Source organism: Macrobrachium rosenbergii, chromosome 56 (genome assembly GCF_040412425.1).
Source record: "Macrobrachium rosenbergii isolate ZJJX-2024 chromosome 56, ASM4041242v1, whole genome shotgun sequence".
Lineage (NCBI taxonomy): Eukaryota > Metazoa > Arthropoda > Malacostraca > Decapoda > Palaemonidae > Macrobrachium > Macrobrachium rosenbergii.
The window spans coordinates 39,350,847-39,372,086 of NC_089796.1; positions in this window are offsets into that span (position 1 = coordinate 39,350,847).

Genomic DNA, 21,240 nt, shown 5'->3' on the forward strand with positions numbered 1-21,240 from the left:
AGTTCAGATGGCGCTGGGGTCGCCGCTTGGCGGGCGGGTGAGTGAGGGAGCTGGTACGGCTCCCCGCTCTTCCGAGGGATTTTGCCATTGGGATGTCTTTCGAGTGTGATTCTGTGGCTGTGATTTATTCACTCACCCTTATCCATACCGACGCCTTCTTGGTATAAGAAGATGCTCGATCTGGGGGTAGTAACCCCAGCATTCCTGATAACTTTTTTCTCTGGTATATTTAGCAATATTTATACCTAGAAATTCGTGCAAGAAAGGAATTTCACCGGGTGACACAGGGACGAACTCAGAAATTTGTTTTTACTCATTGGCTCTCCCATTGACTGCTAATGGAAATAGTGTATTTGGAGCCTCTTTGATGTTAGTATAGGACATGGCAGTTTAATTAATCTGAAATTAGTTTTGAAAGAATTTCCTTTATCAGATGTTGGTTAAAATGATGGAACTTTTAACACCCATGGCACTCTAAACAGAATTAATTGACCTCCAAAAGGTCTTCAAATCTACCCGAATATCTATGTATGTCATAAGGCTGAAAGTTAATATCTGACAGAACCTCTAAATAAGGTAGGTGTCACCCTTGTAGTTGCTGTTTGAAATCATGCAACCCTGTAATTGAAGAAAAAAAAACCCTGATGTTTCTTCCATGGCTTCTGTCAGTTGTTTATTGGATATGACTGTACATAGGCCGAGATTGTCTTTAGAAGATGCCTCCTTTGCTCAGCCGTGTGAACCACAAAATTGGTTAATAATGAGAACAAGAAAATTATTTTAAGAGAGGAGGTTCATACCTCACCAGATCTTGTCATACTTACAGTGGTAGGCTGCTGGATTGTGGAGTAGGGTGACCAGCTCCTGTCTGGTCTGCCTTTGGTTCAGTTAAGTGTTGGTACCCATTTACTGCTGGTTGAGTGGCATGTAAACTTAAAGACCTCACAAACGGGAGCTCATTGCTCTTCCACAATTTGCACAATGATGCCTCCCCCCCCCATTCAGTTTGTGCAAGGCCATTCTGAAGATCTTTCATTCGGGTTGGAACAGTTTGTAGATGAAAGTTTAGATCTTTAAAACCACAACAGTTTGTTTGTGGATAAAAGTTTGGAGTTTTAAAATCAACTTGCACATGCATATCAGAGGTAGTGAAAGTTTGTCATAATGATGGAAAAAAAATTTATTTTCCACTGTACGAGACTAGTCCTGAAATTTGTTTCTGTGCATAGGGACTTGGTGAATGATTTTCTCAAGAGTCCACATGAAAATGCATCTCACATGCTTGTAGAACAAGTAGAGGTCTGTTGACCCCTTCTCCAAGACAATTGGTGTATGTTGAGTGTAAACTGTAACGTTTCCTTTTTGTATAAATTGTGAATATTTGAGATGACCAGACTGACTGTATTGTGTAGTATTTAGGGTTGTTGCCATCATAGATGTAATAAGGTAGGTTTTTCATTGTTCAGTTCTTTCAAAAGCTTTTATCTGTCCACCATCTTTAGATCTAAGAATTTGAAAACCACAGAAAAAGAGACCTGTACTGCTTTGATTTCAGATGGCCCCAGTTTCTGGCAACTCTTCAGTTGGCAAAGGGTATGAAAATCGCCTACATTAATTAAAAATAAAAACTTGAAATAAAGGAAGCAAGAACAGTGTTCGCAAGGTGAAAAAGTCTAAAGAAGCAAGTATGGAGATAATTATTAGTGATAAATAAAAATAAAAATTCTGTTGACATGAAAGAAAGGGAAGACAAAGTTTAAATTAAATTTAAATTTAAAATAAATAAAATGAAACTGTAGGTCAGAGTATTGACATAAATAAAGTCTTGTAATGTTATAACCAGGTGGATCATATCTTAGATAAATATGGATTGCGACATGTTGAATTAATAGTGAGAGGAAGAGTGGCATTAAAGAGAGAGAGTTAAAAAAAATAAACGCAAGTGACCTAAAAGTGTAGCAAGGGAATCAAGGGTTTACTAGCTGATATACACGTATATAGTAATGCAAGAATAGAAGATGGGAGGGTATTATTTTACTGTATTGGAATTTTTTCTCTGCCTTTAAGTCTCCTTAATCTGCTAAATATGAAAATTGTACTAAAATCTATCCCAAATTTTCTGTTATCCACTTGTTTGTTTTGCAGGTTTTTATGTTACAATGGTCTCGTGTGTGGGCTCCCCATCAGATTTGGTTTGTCTTAGTGTATTATGGGTATTGTATTTGTGATACCTTGTATTATTTTCATGCTGAAACCTGGTTCGCTCTTATGTTCTAAGTTTCACAAAGTAAGGGAAATTTCGGAAGTCAGGCATTGCTTGAAAAAACCAGTCATGGTTCCCACTATGCAGACATGTAACTCTTGTTTCTTGGATTATTTTGACTGATGATTTGATTGTGTGTGTGTGTGTGGTTTTTTGACATTTCTGACATTCAATTTGATAACAGACGAATATACTGGAACCTCTTATATTCAACAGTTGTAGGGACCACAGTGGAAAACCAGGGTTTCTGGGCAGGGGAAAGTAAAAAATGAGTAAAATGATAACTATGTTCTACCATCCCCGTTATAGTGTGCTTTTGCAAGTTCTGATTCTGATTAAGGTAAGGGTTATTGAGTGTATGGTAATTTGTTACTTTGAACTGTAATTGTGTTTCATAATTGAAACCATGATTTTCCTATGTTTTAGGTTGGGTTGAATGTTTCTGACTTTCATTTTGGTAGTAAATTAGTAGGCTAGGCTTAGTTTTAGAGATACTGGACCCCACATATAATATACAGTCATGGGAAGCACAAGGGGAGAGCAAGGTTTTTAGTTGGAGAAAATAGAAAAGAGTGAAATACAAAAATGTAATGTAACATCCTTATTTGTTCCTATACGAATACAAACCTTCGGCCTTTACATTAGGAAAATTCTCCTGGACAGCTGAAGTACCAGTTATGAAAACAAAATTCTGTGTAATATGATCAAGGTATGGTGGAGTAATACATAGTGTCGTCCAATGGGGCCGAGTGGGAGGAGTCTCATCTTGCTTGCCCCCAAGAATCCCATGACGCAGCCAGTATTCTCTTAACTGCCTTCTTGAGTGGTTGCGCATGGCTAAACTCTCATCGAAGCCTGTCTCTTCGCTTCTTGCCATTTTGTTTGCAATTGGTTCTTATGTGTGTTTGAGTGGTGTACAGTATATTGTGTCTTTTTTTGTGTATATGTTTTCTTCATCATCATTCAAACCCATGATTTACCTAAGCCTAGTACAGGCAGTCCCTGATTAACGGTGGGGGTTCTGTCCCCAGCCGAGCTCCACTAACAGAAAAATCAGCGATAATAGCGCCAAAAACCCTGCTTAATGGCGCCGTTAATCAGAGGTCGCTGCTGAAATCCCTACTTGACAGCGCTGTTAACCAGCAATCGACACCGAAATCCCCACTTAACAGCACCATTAACCGGAGATTGGTGCTGAAAATCCGGTTACTGATGTCACTAGCCAAGCGCCATAACACTGAAATGCTTTTAATTGATGCTGCCAGTAAGTGGGGACTGCCTGTACTAAGAAGCAAAGGAAGTGCCTTGGTATTGCCAACAACCTTTACTACTGCTGCCTAGCTTCTTTTGAAACTGATCCTCATGTAATTTCATGTTTGCAATGTAAGTAATCCCTGTTCTGAAAGTTGTGCTTGGTCTCCTGAGCAGTGGAGACGTTTCGAGTTGAAGAAGTGCAAGAAGAAGGGCGATGCTCAACCATGGGAGGGTTTTGGCCCTTTGATGGCAGCAGATGACGCCATTCCTTCTTGTTCCTTTTCTCCTGCCCAGAGTCATCGTCTTGCTGTTTCTTCTTACGAAGAATTTACCCTTTCACATTTGTCTCTTGTTTCCTCAATAGATGTTTCTGAAGAGGGTTTGGGAGGTCCTATTGTTGAGTCTCTCCCTGCTCCTGTGGGGATAAGGACATCCCTCCCCCCTTGGATGAGGGACAAGATTTGGTTTGTGATTTATTTCTGGGTTCGGAAAGAGATGGCTCTACTTTCCATGAGTATTGGTCAAACTTAGGCCTTCCCAGAGAACCATGGTTTGGGGTTGGGGGCACTACTTTCTCATGTGATGGTGCCCCATCTCGCCACTTCTGCTGGGAACGTTTCGTCTGCTGTGTCATTGATGCCTTCACGAATGGCTTCTGCAGCTATTTCTGTGACAACTGCCTGTGTATTGGCCCTTGCTTCTGGCTGTGTGTCTACATCCGTGTATGGCCGCTCCATCCCATCTTCTTGTGACCGGTCCTTCTTTGTCTACTGCTTCTACTCTTCAGGCCTTGCTGGAGAGAGTTGCAGTCTTCGAAAGGATCGACCATTCTGTTTCCGTGGTGCATAGAAGGAAACTCCTTAGATCTCTATCACCAGATTCCCAGAGGTTGTCTTCCTCGATTTGTGTGGTCCCGAGGAGACAGAGGAGGAAGAGGGACTTTGTGCTGTCTTCTCGTAAGAAGATTCGCAGTCTATGTTTGGATTCCTGCTCTCCTTCTGTTTCGGTGGGGGACAGTATTAGCTTATCTCACCACGGCTGTATTCCATCCAAGGTGGTTACGGGCTTGCACTACATGGCCGTTTCTAAGAAGAAACCTCACGACTGATCAATCTCAGCTGTTCCTGCAGGGGCAGCAGATAAAGCCCTGCCTGAGGTGATTGTTATTCCTTCTTCTCCCAGCCGTACAGAAGTGACTGTTAGACCACTGACCATAAGAAGAAAAGATGATAATGCTCCCATCAAGAAATCAAGCCTTGTATGGCTGCAGCCTCCTTCTCAGCCTCGTTTTCTTGACCATGACATTCCTGCATGTACAGCTGTTCATCCACATTGTGTCGCCTGAAACAGTACAGAATTTGTCTCAAATACAGCCGCAACAATGGTCTTGGCTGCGATCACGTGGCCGCAACAAGTCCCTGCGATACAAAAGCCCTGCTCAGCCACAACAGCAGCCTCGGCAGTGCTCATACAGCAGGGGCCATTCTCCTTGTTGCTCTTTTAGTAAGGAGCGTTCTCCTCGACATTACTCTCCTGGTCGTCTACGCTCCAGTTGTTCAAAGAGGTGGAGTACAAGTTGCAGATTCACTGGATAGAGCTGATAGGAGTTCTAGAGGTTTAGAATTAGAGGATCCTCTACCACTTGATCTTGATGCTAATGAGTTGGCCAAGACGTACAGTGAAGTTGTTGAAATGTTTAGGAAGTACAGTGACTTGGAAGGAACTGCTACCACCCCTTCAGACCGGTCTTTAGGCCTTGAGGTTCTTAGGCCCCAAAAAAGAAGCAAGGACCTCGGTAGGATTACCCTTGGCTGATCTCGATGATTTTGCCTTAGAACAAATAGATGCGTTTGTTTATGGAAAAGACAATTCACTGCATTCTGGGTGATCTCTCAAGTTGCTTCCCCCTCCTCTTCATAGGCACAGGTGTTTTTATGCCACCCCAAGAGTTGCCCTACTGGATTTGGACTTTGTTAGGTTGGGACTGAGCCTTTCCTGAGATCAATTTTACTTTCTTTTACTTTCCAGGAGGCTGCATCTGTGGAGGCTTTGCCTTACAAGTGAGTCTTGGCTAGACTTGTGGTCTACGGCAGTTGGCAAGATTTCCGTGATGGCCTTCTCAAAGGATTCTAAGGAGTGTTCATCCTTCTTTTGTCCCCTACAGTCTGGGGGCAAGACCATTTCTTTTCTGACCCACTTAATGGAAAGTATGTGGGCCAACTGGTTGCTGAAGAGGAGGGACTCTGCTCTTTCTAGGGTGTCTAGATACATCAGCCCCGAGCATTAAGGAATGGGACTTTATTAGAATCATCTTCCCTTTTTCCAAAGGACCAGGTTCAAGCTGTGATCCGGTTCTACAAGCAGTCTCTTAAATCATTGGGGTTTGCTCATCCCAATATAGCTAGAGCGAGACAGCCAGCTTCGTAGAGGAAACCACAGACTACGACGGGTCCTTGTAGGGAGCGACAGTTGTCTTCTAAGACCACAAAGACCTCCTCTCAGCAACGCCACTTTCAGCCACGACCTCATAGAGGCGGAAGGGGAAGCAGAGGCAGAACTAGAGGGGGGAAACACTAGAGAGGATGCCCCTCCCCACCCTCTGCCTTTGGTGGGTGGGTGCCTGGTGAGCCGTTGGGCAACTTGGCAGCAGCTAGGAGCGGAAGATTGGGTAGTAGAGGTTCTTCGGGTAGGATATCTACTTCCCTTTCTAGTTTCGTCACAGATCGTTCTCTCTATCAGAGAACATACCCTTCAGGCTCACCAAAGGATCTGGCTCTCCGGAACAAGGTGAAGGAGATGATGGAGAAGGGAGCTATGGAAGTAGTGAAGGATCATTCCATGGGTTTCTACAGTCAAGTTTTCTTGTTAGAGAAGGCATCAGGCACCTGGAGACCAGTTATAGACCTGTCAACTCTGAATCTTTTCATCAGGAAGACTCCTTTCAAAATGGAAACTCCCTGTATGGTTCTAGCTGCCACAAGACAGAATGACTTTATGTTGACAGTAGACCCGAAGGATGCCTACTTCCAGAAACCAATTCACCAGTCATCTCGCAAGTACCTTCGTTTTGTTCTGGGAGAGAAAGTATTAGTTCAGAGTTCTATGCTTCAGCCTCTCGACCGCCCCGTGGGTGTTCACAAAGGTGTTCACTCTGGTTTCAACTTGGCTCATTCCCAAGGGATTTGTATTCTCGGATATCTCGATGACTGGCTGGTCCTAGCAAGTTCTCGAGTGAAGATGATCCAAGACAGAGACCGTCGTCTTCAGTTTTGTCTCAACCTGGGGGTTTGATAAATATGGAAAAGTTGAGTCTTGTTCCCAGCCAAAGGACACTTTACCTGGGTATGTCGATAGACACAGTCACAAGAGTCTTTCCTTCAAATGTGAGGAGAGAGAAGTTCAAGATGGTCGTGAGGTCATTCTTATCGAAACAGAAATGGCCTGCACATCAGTGGCAAGTCATTCTAGGTCGCCTGTCATCTTTCTTCCTCATAGGAAATCTATGCTGTTATGAAGTTTTGAGCTATCCTGTCCACTTAAGGAACTCAAGCATCCTAACTGGGATTTGACGCTGGTTCTTAGCAGCCTTACTCATGCCGTATGAACCTTTATGGGGTTCTTCAGATAGGGCTTTAACCCTGAAGACTTTATTTTTTGAAGACTTTAGTTTTACTGGCCATGGCATCAACCAACAGAGTGGGGGAGCTTAACAGCCTCTCTTTAGAGGTGAAACACTCAAGGGGCTGAAGTTTAGTATCTTTCGAATTTGTTCTGGCATTCGTGGCGAAAACTCAGAATCCATCGGTTCCCGATGACAGATTCAAGTCCTTTTCGATTCCATCCCCTGCAGATTTTGTTGGCAATGATGCTGGTGAAATGCTCTCATGTCCAGACCGGGCACTACGCCACAATCTAAAAAGAACTCAGTACCTCAGAGCTGGGTGTTGAAGGCTTTTTGTTAGTACTGGCCGGAACAAGAAAGAAGTGTCCAAGAATACCATCTCCCTCTGGCTACGGGAGTTTATCATAGGTGCTTATGCTGCTTCTTCTAATTAGTGCAGCAGATTGCTGTAAAAATCGTTCAGATAGTGAAACAAGCATGAAATTTGGCACAAACATTCCTAAGACTACGCTCTCTTAGAAAAGGGCGCTGGCCACCTGAAAATCAAGATGGCGGCTATTTTTCAAAATGGCCGCCATCTATGTTGAGATTCACTGGTTTGGGAGCATCTATTGGATGGAATATGCCAGTTTTTTTTTTTTAAACCTCGACTTTTAGGTTATAAAAATGTTCCATACCACACATTTTATTGAAAACCCTTACTAAATGAATTGTAACCAAGATGGCGTACAAAATGGTTGCCATAAAAGTTTTTTCTATCCACAGCGCTAGCAGACATAGAGACCAACTGTTTTTATTTAATGGTATATTCATGTGATCAGACAGTTTAACTAATATGCTATTTTCAACTGAAATAGTAATGGTATGGTCACATACAACATTGTGTCTAAGACTGTAACCATAAAAAGAAAAGAAGAGAAATATGGACTAAACGCAACCAATCTATGTATAGGTCTCTCAACCTACACCTTTGAAAAATTCGAGGATAAGAAGGTAGGCATAGCATGACACGTTGGATGCTCAAGCTAGATTATCTACTGAAGAGAGGGCAATATTTATCTAGACTTCACATTTGCAAGTGCACAGAGCTGTGCAGGAAGACCCAGCTTGTAGCACTTGCACCTTTCCCGACAGCCTGCTTTGCATCCACATTTGGTAAGCTGTTGGCAACTCTTGGCTAAGGGCGAGTTGGTTGTCCAGAGGACTTGCCATGCTTCACCAGACTTTGCCATCCCCACTCAGCAGGGTTCTCTGGCTGTGGCTGACACTGGGTGGCCTGCCCCACACACAACCAGCCTGGTGCGCAGCACGCTTGGTGTGTTGGAGGAGAGCTCCCTGGTTGGTGGAATGGCCTCATATGCCCTTTGTTTTCTGGCAAACATATCAAGTCTAGCCTCATCCACAGTGCCAGCAGTGCTGGATCTTTCATACATAAGTATGACAAACCTCTCCAGGACCTTCAGGTCACTCTCTTCCACTCTGAGAGGGTAGACTGACTCAGTTTGGAGAACACAGTGGAGGCCTCTGGAAAGATGTTCCATGTCTGCCAGGCGGTCTTCTTGCCCTTGCTCGGAAGGCTGACACTGTATCACAGCCTGTGAACATGGAAGAAGAGCATGCCATTCACCTTCTCCTGGCCCAGAGAGTTGCACAGGTCATGCACAGCAATCCAGCGCAGGCTCTGGCCTTGGCCAAATGCCACCCATAGCTTCTCTAGCCCTAGATTGTGGAGAGTGGAGAAAGCACTGACTGCAACGACAAGAACATCTGTGTCATTTGCTTTAACCGTGATGGTCTTGGCTCCATGTTCTGTGGCATATTTGGCATGGAGAAAGATGGGTGTCAGCTTCCTCATGAGAGCACTTTTCCAGTCCCTGAAGACTAGCCTCATGAGTGCTGAGGACAGCAGACCCTTTCGTGGCAATGACAACATTTGTGGCAGACATATGGGCAACTTTGTCTGCCAGGAACTGGAACAACTCTGTCTTGTTGGCATCGTGTCTTAGGAAATTGCGCCAGTTGGATGGAATTGTGTTCTTGTCTGTCACCTTGCACCTTCCTCCTTGACCACGTTGGAGCCTGGTCTCAGCTTTGAGGCTGGATGTATTGTATACATCAAATACAAGATGTGATGATGTGTACTTGCTGCTATAGGATTGTATCACAGGCAAGAAGTCACAAAGTGCATAGCCCTCAAAGGTCTTTCCTTTCTTTGGTGGCAAGGCATGGACCAAAGCTGATCCATCTACAATGAGGACATCAGTCTTTGGTTCTTTGTCTTCTAGTGTAACATGACTCTCCAGGACCGAGGTCAGCTGAGACTTCTGACATGTGTACAGCCTACCACCCTCACTAAGGGAAGCTGGGAATGTTTGATTCTCGTGCTGGAAGAATTCCTGCAGATCACATTCACGGCTCTGACAGGATATAAATAGCTTTGAGAAAAGCTGGCAATCCTCCTTCAGAAGTTTCTGCTTTGACTGTTCTACAGGAGCAGCTTCTTGCCTGAAGAAGTCAGTTCTGTTCTTCTTTATCGGCTCATAGAAGGAGACTGCATTGTTTGCCAAAGAGTCTGAAAAACTTCTGAAATTTAGTGCGGCCTCTGTCAAGGTGTGTCTGTAGAAGTTCTGCTGAGCTGGGGTGGGCAATGTCTTTGTTGTCAATGGAATACAGATCCTGGCTCTCTTCCTGAAAAGGACTTCCCAAGTGTTGCAAAGCCAATGACAGCTTGCTGACTCTCTCCAGAATGTCTTCTGCGCATGAGGTGTTTGTTCATGGTGTGTTGTCTGCTCATTAGACTCCTTACTTTGAACCTCTGTTTCGTATGCAGACACCAGCGGATGATCTCTGGGCCAGCCACCATCCATCTTCTGAGTGCTGACGGATCTTCAGTCAGCCCAATGGCTCCGCCATCAGCCTTTATAAAGGCATTGGTCTGCTCATGAGCTTGGTCAAGAGCCATTGCTGAGAACTGGCGACTGGTCTTGTGCACAACAAAGTTGCCAGCCTTGAACTCCTTGTGCAACTCTGGGTGTGAACTCTCTAGGGTAAGCATGTCCCTGAGGTGAATAGGCAGCCAACGAGCATAGTTTGTATTATTGTTGGAAAAGAAGTAGGGTATCAGCTCATGCAATGCCTGGCAGTAGAGGACAAAAATTGGCCTCACGGAAGGACCTGATCAGTAGGAATATCACAAGTTCCATAGACAACACCATGTGCCAGAAGTGGAACTGTGGACTCTGCTGTCTTCGAAGGTCACACCACTCCTCAAACTCTAATGCCTGCTCATTGTTGTTTGCTTTCTCAGCACAGTAGTCAGTGTATGCTGTCCTCAGGAGTTTGTACAAACTAGAGGCTGTAACCTGGTGCATCTGCCGTGTCCTGGTTACACTTGCAGCTGACAGGAAGGATTCTGCAGTTCCAGATGAAGCAACTCCTGCCTCCACCAGAGCTCCTGTCCAACCACTGCCATGAAGAAGAGTACCAAGAGATGTCATTGCTGCCATCTCAATGTGCAGACCACCAAACATTACCAGATACTTGTCTTCGCCATACTGATCAGGCCACTGCCACTGCACCTGCTTTGCTACGGCATAGATTGGCTGATCAGCTGTGATTATGGGTATCTGGCCAGGGTTCAGAAAATCAGTGACATCCTGCACTTTCTGCATCACGTGTTTGATCGTAGCAACAGAATGAGCCTGATCACGCAGGAGAGGAAGCAATGAAGTTATGGTTACTTCAAATTCTGGGCTTCTCTTCATTGAAGCGTGATGAGCTGACCACGTCAGATTCACTGCATCATCTATTTCCTGGGTGACTATGACCTTGTCTAGCCACTGATACTCCAGTGCAAGCTGTGGCCCCAAGATATCTGTGGGTGGCTTTGGTATTGCAGTGTTTGGTGGCACAGGGTTCTTTGTTTGAAAGGAAGCTGGTGAGATGTTTGTGAATGTGTCCGGCAATTCAGGCACCGACCTCACTTTCTCAGGTGCAAACTTTAGTTGCTGTCTTTCCTGTCCAGTGTTCTCCTTGGTGGGGTGCTGAAATATGGAGATGCTAGTTCCATGGAAGGAGGTAGTGGCAGTAGTTGCAGATGGGTTGTGGTCGATGTTGTCCATCACTGCAGTGGTGAACAACCCTTTTCGCAGTACTGGGGACAGACCACACCCTCCTCCACATATTTGCTAACTGTGGCATCTCCTAACTGTGCAGAGACCTCCAGTACTCTGTCATAAGAGATACTGAGGCCATACTGATGTAGCATTTCAACCAGGTTTCTCTTCCTGGTTTTGGCATAGACTGAGAGTCCCATGTAGACTGGGAATGGTGTTTCTCTGTCTTTGGAGTGTCTATGAGTTGTTGCTCCCTCTTTGTATCGGGAGTAGCAGTTGAACTGCATGAGCTGTGCAATGGCCTGGTCTGACTTTGATGCTCCAAATCGTAACTGTGACTTGATGTCAGCCCCATGCTCAACCATCCCTACAAACTGGAGCAGGAGAGGAGGCACAGAATTTCGTACACAAGCCTCAGAAAATGTGCCATCAAACCGTGACTGATGATCAAGTATAGACTTTCTGAGAATATTTGCTGCTTTAGCAATGATAACTGCCTCTGAAAGATCAGATGATTGAGCAAGTGCTTTTCCACATCCTTTTGAAATGCAAGTAATACATCTCTGCCAGATTTATGAGCCTCAAGTTCTGGAATTTCTGCCAGAAGTTTGTCTTTGAGTCTCGTGGAATTTACACTTGGTGACTCTACACCTAATTGTTCCAGACGTTGTTGGTAGAGGTGGCAAATATCTGCCAGCCGAAATGTGACTGGATCATCTGAACAAAGGTTGTTTTCAACAATGTATGTCATCAGTTCTGACAGAACTAGTGGATACACATCTGATTCTGACTCAGTGCTACCTTGGTCTTTCTCAAGGCTCCTCAGGTAGGACCTTTTTCTGTTGTAGAGGGCACAAAGACAGGCATGGTGATACTTAAACTCCTGTGCAATGACATCCCCACCAGTCAACTTAGCAAGGAGCTTGCCATCACTAAGTATCTCTGCACATTCACGCAATTTCAAGTCAAGGCCCTTAGTACTAGCCTGTCTGAGATCAGATGCAGGTGCCACTTTCTCACAGAAAATGCAAACTTCATTGTCATGACTGGTTCGGCGCAGTTTTTGCACGACTAGTCTCAGTGTTGCTGGTCTGGTCATTGGATTGTCGCTTTCACGGTCCAGTTTAGTGTTGTTAAACAACAAGCGACAGTTCACATGGTATTTTGCTGCATTTTTTCCTGAGAGTGGCCTCTATGCCATCACCTTCATCCAGCCTTGCTGGATCCATTATCAGTGGCATTTCATTAATTTTCACTGAACATGGGAATGTTCCTTGCCAGCATTGTGTACCCATCATGGTCTAGGACATGATGACTTGGAGGTGATGTCAAGTGCTCACCTCTTTTGTCCTTCTGACAAAGACAACACAAACTCAGTTTGTTTTTCTACTGCTCAATATTGGATTGGCATCACATTCTGCCATGATTTCACTTTTGATTAAGGCCGAGGGTTATCCTTTTACCACCTTAAACAAAGCACACATTCTGTATGGGATTCAACTAGGTTCGGTCTCCCTACACCTAGCCCGATCATTCATCCAGTGCCATTTAAGTCCCGTGTGATCTGTACACCATCCCGGTAAGTACATGAACCATCATGTACAGCCCCCCATACCCTTGGCTCGGCTCTCCGCGCTGGCACATCCTGTCTATTCAGGTGCGGCTATCTAACTATAGCTGGTCTGGGGCTGTTAGAAAGCATTTGGGACACTAAACTAAACTATACTACAACTACTAGTCTAAGACTACAGGATTAGTAAAGCTGGATTAGCTGGCACTGAACCCCATGCTGAGTTACACAGCAGTGATGTCACCAGTGTGCCCTGGTTGTGTGCAGACATACACTCTTTTACATTTATTAATTTTCCTTCAAAATTGATGAGTTATTCGAAAGAGATGGCCTCATTAGGATCTAAAACCACAGAAACCAAGATCCATGCTTAAAACGATAATTGTTGAACGGGCATTATTTCTCATTATAATTATTGTTTCTACCTTTTCTTGGCAGCCATATAGCCCCCATATTTAAAGGTAAACTGTACTGGGAAGCTACAGAAACATAATATTCACAAGAAATAGTATGGAAGAGCTTTACCATATTGCTAGAAGCAAATACATGCCATTCTAGTGAAAAATTAGCCAAAATCTGTCGATACTGGCCGCCATCTTGGAATTTGGCCGCCATATTAAATTTTGCGTGGCCAGTGCCCTTTTCTGATAGAGGGAACTTTAAAGAGCACTTGTGCAAAATTTCATGCTTGTTTCACTATCTGAACGATTCTTATGAAATATGCAATTATCTGCTGCACTAAATGTAGATGAGAGCTTGTCATGACCTAGAGCTCATGATGTCAGGGGTCTCGGGCCCCTCCAGCACTTTTAGGAAGAATCTATCACTTCAAAGAGTTTTGAGGGCTGGTACATGGAAATGTCAGATCACCTTTTCTTCTGTCTACCTGAAGGATGTCATTCATAGGTCCTTGGACACTTTTTCCTTGGGTCTGGTGGTGGCTGCCCAACAAGTTGTCTAACTCTCCAGTGCTCCTTGTGGGCAAATTGTATCTAGTCTAGATGTTGGTGTGAAAGAGATTTTGATTGCGGTGAATGGTCTCATTCCTTTCTCCTTTTCCTTCTCTGCTCCTGGTGAGCAGCAAAGAGAATAATCTTCCGCAATGGGTTTGTCTAGATACAGGTGAGAAGACATATTTCTTTTTCTTTACTTTACATACAATGAATTAGTATTGGAAATAGAAATGACACCATTCTTCCCTCTGTCAACAGAGAGCATTCTCTTCTTAGGTCAAGGTAGTTAACCAATTGTGTGTTTTACAAATCCTCCCGTTCTTCTTAGCACGTTGTGGAATGTTATTCCCACTGTGGCAAAAGCCCGGATGTCTGATTTTTAATTGACCATGTTTTGTTTATCACAATAATTTAATACATATTACCCAACTGGTTTCTTTCACCTGAATGATTTACAAGGGCCACAGTGGTGTTTTTTTTTTTTTAGAATGTCCACTCCAATCAGCGCCAGATCATAAAGTAGCACAAAGAGGACATTATGGAAATATCTCAAGAGGGATTAAAAAATACTGAAAATAAACAAACAAATTTGTACCCGATAATTGGATAAATTTAGGCAGTCCCTAAAAGCTGAATATTGAAGTAGAAAGGTGCACATTCAGTTGTTACACTTGAGATACTAGAGGTCATTCACATAGCTAACTTTAAAAGCTCATGAATCGAAGGGAAATGTAAAAAAGGAAGGTAGCAATTTATCTTGCACACCAGACATGCATTAACTCTAGCATACAGAAAGTGAAAAAATTGGTCATTCTTTTGGCATGCGAACCTTAAACCTATTCTATAATTTAGACAATAGTGCCTGTTAGATACAAATATTTACACTAATAAATGATGATGGCATAAGGAATATACTGTAATATATCAATCGATGCTGGCAAGGAACACTGAAATAATGCAGCAATAAGTCTGTCCAAAAGACATGAAGAAACGCTACACACTGGCAGGGTGAAAACTGACACTCACCCATGGCGTCCTAAAGAAGAAATGAATAATTCATATGCCCTTACCAAGTATATCATACAGTAAGCCTTGTCATGACCCTGAAGGACAAGCATGGCAGCAGTGTCGAGGGTGGAGCCCCAATATCACACTTGCAGGTAAGGCAGGAAAAGCAGTGGAGAACTCTGGGAGGCACAGGAGCGTAATCAACGTATAGGACCAAGAAGAGGTAATCCTCTGCTGGTGAAGGATCACGGTTGGCACCCAGGTGTCCTGTAAACAATCATTCAGGCTGTGATCTAACTCTCCCAAAGATACTGCCAACGTAAAAGCTGTAGGTAAAGCTGTCCTTCCACCTGTATACAATTCCGATGCACACACTTGCATAGCCTCTGGCCAAAGGATCCCACAATGCATGCGAGAACAGGATAACAAGCAAGCCATCAACGACCAAAACATGAAAAGATAGAAAAACAACACTCATGGGTGAGGTACCACTTAAACAGAAAAACCCATGGTTGGGAAAAAAAAAGCCCTAATTCAGCTTCCCAAGACTGAGCATGAAACAAAAAAAAACTACGTTAAGTCACGAAAAAAATACAAATTACGAATAATTTCCATGCAATTATTACAGTACCCCACCAAAGGAAAAAAAAATTTTTTTAGATGATGGAATGCAGCAGGGCAGGAATTTGCCCTGTAAGCAATGCGCTGCAGAGATGTTTAGACAGCAGTGAGACAATATGCAAAAGGTATCCCATCTTTTAGAAATGTGGTGCTGCAGCTAAAAAGTTTGTGAGAAGAAAGGATTGGAAAAAAAGAAAGGAAAGCTGAGCCTTGGAAATTGGAATGTTGGTAGCCTTACAGGTCGGAAGAGGTTGGTAGATGTCATGCAGAGAAAGAAAAAATTATGATTTATTATACAAGAGACTAAATGGAAAGGGAAAAGTGCAAGAAAGCTTGGAGAAGGATATAAAGTTTATTCGGGGGAAGATACAGGAGAAATGGGGGTAGGAATTATTCTCCATCCAGATTTGCAGGAGAAAACGTCACATCTGGTCAGCGTTTGTTGACAGGCTCATGGGCTTAAAGTTTGTGAAAGATAAGAGAGTGTGGCATATCATCTCGGCACAAGCCCCTCAGAAAGGGTGTAGTGTGAAGAGGAGGAGGAGGAATTTTTTTGATGAAATCCTGATTTTAGTATTCAAAAAGAGTTCCAAAGTGAACTATTAATGTTATCTGGGGACATGAATGCCCATGTGAGTTAGTTCTGATGGCTTTGAAGGAATACATGGAAGAAGAGGTTTTGGAAGAAGAAACCAGGAAGGTGAAAGATTCTTAGAATGTTTGCAGAAGCTATGAATCTGGTAGTTTTGATACTCAGTTTGAGAAAAGGAGAAGTCACCTGGTAACATACAAAGAAGTGAACAAAAATGAGACACAAATTGATTATGTTTTGGTTACAAAAGGAAGTCAAGAAAATCATTATGGACTGCAAGGTTATTCCAAATGAATCTGTTGTAACACAGCATAAAACTGGTGTAACGATTGGATTTTTAGGCTGAAAGTAATAAGGAAAAAGAAAAGCCCTAACCAGGAATAGGAGGGTTAAAACTTGAAGCTGAAGGGAGAAAGCTTTAAGAGAGTTCAGAAGTAAAGTAAAGAGCCAGAGAAGAGAGATGTGTGAGTGGAATGTCAGAATCGCCTGAGGAGATATGGGCTGCTATGAAAGAGATTGTGGTGCCAGCAGTAGCAGAGGTGTGTGGGAGGCCAAGTGGTAAACAGCAACAGAAAAAGATACATGGTGGTGGAATCAAGAGGTTCAAACAGCTGTGAAGGAAAAAGTATAGCCAGAAGAGGGTGGGACAAGAAGATACCAACTACCAAACAAATGGAGGATAGATGACAAGAGTGAACAAAAGAGTGGTAGCGATTGCAAGACCTTCAAGCCAGGAAAGAATGGTATGAAGATGGGAACACCAGAGGGGTGAAAAGATAATCTACAGAATTGCAGATTTTTTAGAAGAAAAGACAGGCAGAATTAGGAGAGGTAGGAATTATTAAAGATGAAAATGGAAATATCTTGATTGACTCAAGAGGAAGTCAGGAGAAGATGGACTATCATTTTTCTCAACTATTAAACAGTGAGAATGATTGTGAAGAACTGGAAAGTCTTCCTCCAGTACCTAGGACCAATAGCAAACATCCAGAGTGAGTGAAGTCAGAGAATGCTATAAAAAGAAAGGAAGAGTAAAGTAAGGCTGCAGGAAAGTCAGAGGGAATGACACTAAAATGATTAAAGCATTGGGATATCTAGGCAGAGAGTGGGTGCACATACTCTTGGAAAAGATCTGGCGGATGTAGAGAAATGCCAAGGACTGGAGCAATAGTTGGATGATTAAAATGTATAAACAAAAAGGAGACATGTTAAATCCTGTGGGAACTACAGAGAATAAATCATCCTATGGAGCATGTATTCAAGATACTAGAAAGAGTAGTAGAAGGAAGGTTGAGAGAGCTGATAGATATACATGAGCAGCAGTTTGGGTTTATGAAAGAAAAGAGTGCAGTGGATGCTGTTTTTGTAGTAAGACAAGTCCAAGAGAAGTTTGCTTGTGTTTTGTGGATCTTGAAAAGGCGTATGACAGCCTTCAAGAAGATCAGTCTATTGGTGTTTGAAGAGAAGTACCAGAGAAGTTGGTAAGGTTAGTGAAGATGTGTATGAGAATGCAAGAACTACTTTACAAACAAAATATGGGGAGACTGAGACATTCCCTATGGAGGTGGGCCTCCATGAGGGGTCAGCTCTGAGTCCATTCTTGTTCCTCGTCATTATAGACACACTAACATCAGAATTAGGGAACAACGATAAACGGTGGGATCTGTTGTTTGCTGACGATTTAGTCAGTATAACAACACAGAAGAAGAACTGCAAGAAAGGTTTTTAGCATGGAAAGGAGCCTAAAAGGAAAGGATTTAAAGTGAACATTGGAAAGACAGAACTAATCTAGTTATAGAGAAGGACATGAAGAAGTAAACATTCAGATGGAAGATGGTACAGTGCTAAAAGAGAACAATGAGTTTAACTATTTGTGATCAACAATAACAGAAGAGGGAAGTACTGAGAAAGCAGTGAGACAGAGAGTGAAAGAAGCATGATGAAAATGAAGAGAAGTAACCGGAGTTGTTTTAGACAAGAAAATGCCATTAAAGCTCAAAATGAAGATTTATAAGACAGTTATCAGGCCCGTACTATTATATGGGGCAGAAACCTTGGCACTTAAGAGGAAAGAGGAGGGACTGTTGGAAAGAACCGAGATGAGGATGGTGAGATGGATTGCTGAAATATCACTACTGGAAAGGAGGGAGAGTCAAGTTATAAGAAGAATGTGTAGTATATGTAATGTAAAGGAGAAGGCCAGGGAAGCTCGTTTGAGATACTATGGCCATGTAATAAGAAGAGAGGAGGTGGAACCAGTCAAGAGAGCTAAGAACATGCCAGTGATGGGGAGGAGGAGTGGGGCATCAACGGATCAGATGGATGGATGTGGTGAGGAGGGATATGGGTGAGGTGGGACTGGGGGGGAAGATGCTAGGAATAGAAATAGATGGAGAAAGTTGACTGAGTGGCCAACCCTGCTGTACAGTGGGTAACTAACCAAAGGTAATTTTAACTTTTCAAATGCCCAAAGGGCATTTTATCATCCCAGGAAAACTTTATGCCCTTTTTCAACAAATTAGTCAAAGGAGTAGCAATGTCTAAAAAATTCTTGATAAAACACCAGCAGTATCCTACCATGCCAAGGAATCTCTGTACTCCCCTCCTATTTTGGGGTACTGGAAAGCTGATAGACTCTCAACATTAATCTGTTTTGAGCGATTTTGCCCAAACCAATCTGTTATTGGCTTAGGTACATTACTTTGCTTGGGCAAAATGCTTTCCTAAAATTAATCACTAATCAGCTTTCCTCAACTCCTCAAATAGGGCCCTTATTCTCTTATGGCGTGTATTCCAGTCATGACTACACCATCTATATTAACTACACAACCTTCCAGATTACAGGTAATAAAATTCATTAGTCTCTGAAAGGTGGCAGTTGCATTTTTCATATCAAAAGGCATCACCTTATTTTCATACAGACTGTCACCTGTCACAAAAGCAGATATTTTCCTAACCCTGAGTGTAAGACCAACTTGCCAATATCCCTTTAATAGATCAAGCTTACTAATAAATTTGGCAGACCCAACATGGTCTATACAATCCTCCACGTGGGGCAAGGGGAGAGAGTCAGTCTTAGTTACTTCATTAACTTTCCTATAGTCAATGCAAAGTCTATGATGACCACTCTCTTTCTTAACCAAAACCACTGGAGAACTCCAGGGACTACAACTGAGCTCTACGAGGTTGTGGTCCAGCATATATTTGATTTCATCTTTGACTATATCCCTCTTAAAGGGGTTCAACCTATAAGGGCACTGTTTTATAGGTTGCGCCTCTCCAACATCAACATTGTGTTCTAACAGTTGTTCTCCCTGGTGCTTCCTGAAATAAATCTTTATAATTGTTGATTAAGTCAGTCAAAGCTTCCGCCTTATCAGCCTCTAAATGCTTAAATTTAAGACTTAAATTATTAAAAATATCGGAATTACTGGACAAACCACTAGGGTCAACGGACAATTCATCATCTACTATCGAATCTACCTCTACATCTACATTTGCCAGTGACACTAGTTCTACCTGTACATCTCTACAAACATAGGGCTTTATCATGTTAACGTGACAAATTTGGGTTTTATATCTTCGTTCGGGGGTTTCAATTAGATAATTTACATCGCTTAGTTTCTTAAGGATTTTCCACGGACCTGAAAACTGAGCCTTGAGGGGACTTCCAGACATACGAAGTAATACCAAAACCATGTGTTATGAACCAAACCTCGGTTCATCAGGTTCCATCATCAATTACAGAGAAATGGACTGGAAAGACTGGCAGAAGCGGAAACAACAACGGGGAAAGGGGAACAACAAAACCAGCAAAAATAACCTTAATAATAGTTTATTAACATTACATAATAATACATATTTACAATTGAGTCAAGTATGGCATAAATCAATAAATAAATATACCACATCACACAACCAAAGAGTCGGTCAAATAAAGATGTAGCAAAATTAGTTACTTTAAAATAAAACATTGCCACACAAGCAAAAAGTAACAAATACCATATAAAAATGAACAACATTCCAGCTACTTCAAACAATAATAAACAATACAGACAGCATAATGATTACAAGTAGCATCAATTAACAGATAACGGTATAACCAAAAATACACATCTGAGAAATCAAGAAAGCAGCATAAATAACAATAATCCAAATTATCATCAATACCAATTCACTCATAATTCATAAATATCTGTAATAATAATTCATAATCCTCCTACAGTACAAAACTGAGCATCTACCCAGAGATGTCAAGACCACTAACAAGGGTCACAGAGGACGACCATCAAAGGTTATCGAGGATGACCATCAAACTACTGCCGTGAAGTCATCAAAACCGCCCCATGATGGCAAACAGGAACATCTCCACCAAACACAGATGTTCTGGCAAGAGTCGATGCGACAGTCAAACTGCTGTCTCAGAGGAATGCCTCCTCTCCACTGATGACTGGGTTGGTCATCAACTCATCCTCGAACTTGAAGTTCACATCCTCCAAGTACTGTAGGGGCCAACAGGTAACTGCTACCTGCTGTTAAACACATCCATGCTGCTATACTGTCTGGACCCTGACTCGATGACTACCCAAACTTGACTGACGTTCTGCCGACGAAAGCAACAGACGTAAACTCTAAACACACACAAAAAAAAACAAGCACCACTGGGAAAGGAGTGCACCCACAACAAGGAAACAGTCGTTTCATACACAAGACAAGCAGTAAGGCCTTACACTTGCCACCTGGATCAAAGTGCCTTTTCTGGACACCTATTTCATAATTAGTTTTCATGATAGCCTGAGACTTTACAAAATTTTTTTGAGCAAAAATCCAAGCTTTTCATAGTCTCTCCTGCAAATTTGAGACGTAGTCCAACACATTCATTTCAGGATTCTCTCCCTCCCAAAATTCCCTTACTACATCCAAAGGGGTCCACACATTATGCCCAAAAATCATTTGGCGTTGACCTAATTGCAAATAGAGCGTAAGGAATTTCTTTATCCCACTCACTACCAGTTTCTAAAATGAATTTTCTTGAACACCAATTTAGTTCCTCATTGGGTAGGTGGGTACCGTTCTCAGCTAGCACTCTGCTGGCCTCACGTTTGAATCTCCGACCGGCCAATGAAGAATTAGAGGAATATATTTCTGGTGATAGAAATTCATTTCTAGCTATAATGTGGTTTGGATTCCAGAATAAGCTGTAGGTCCCGTTGCTAGGTAACCAGTTGGTTCTTAGCCACGT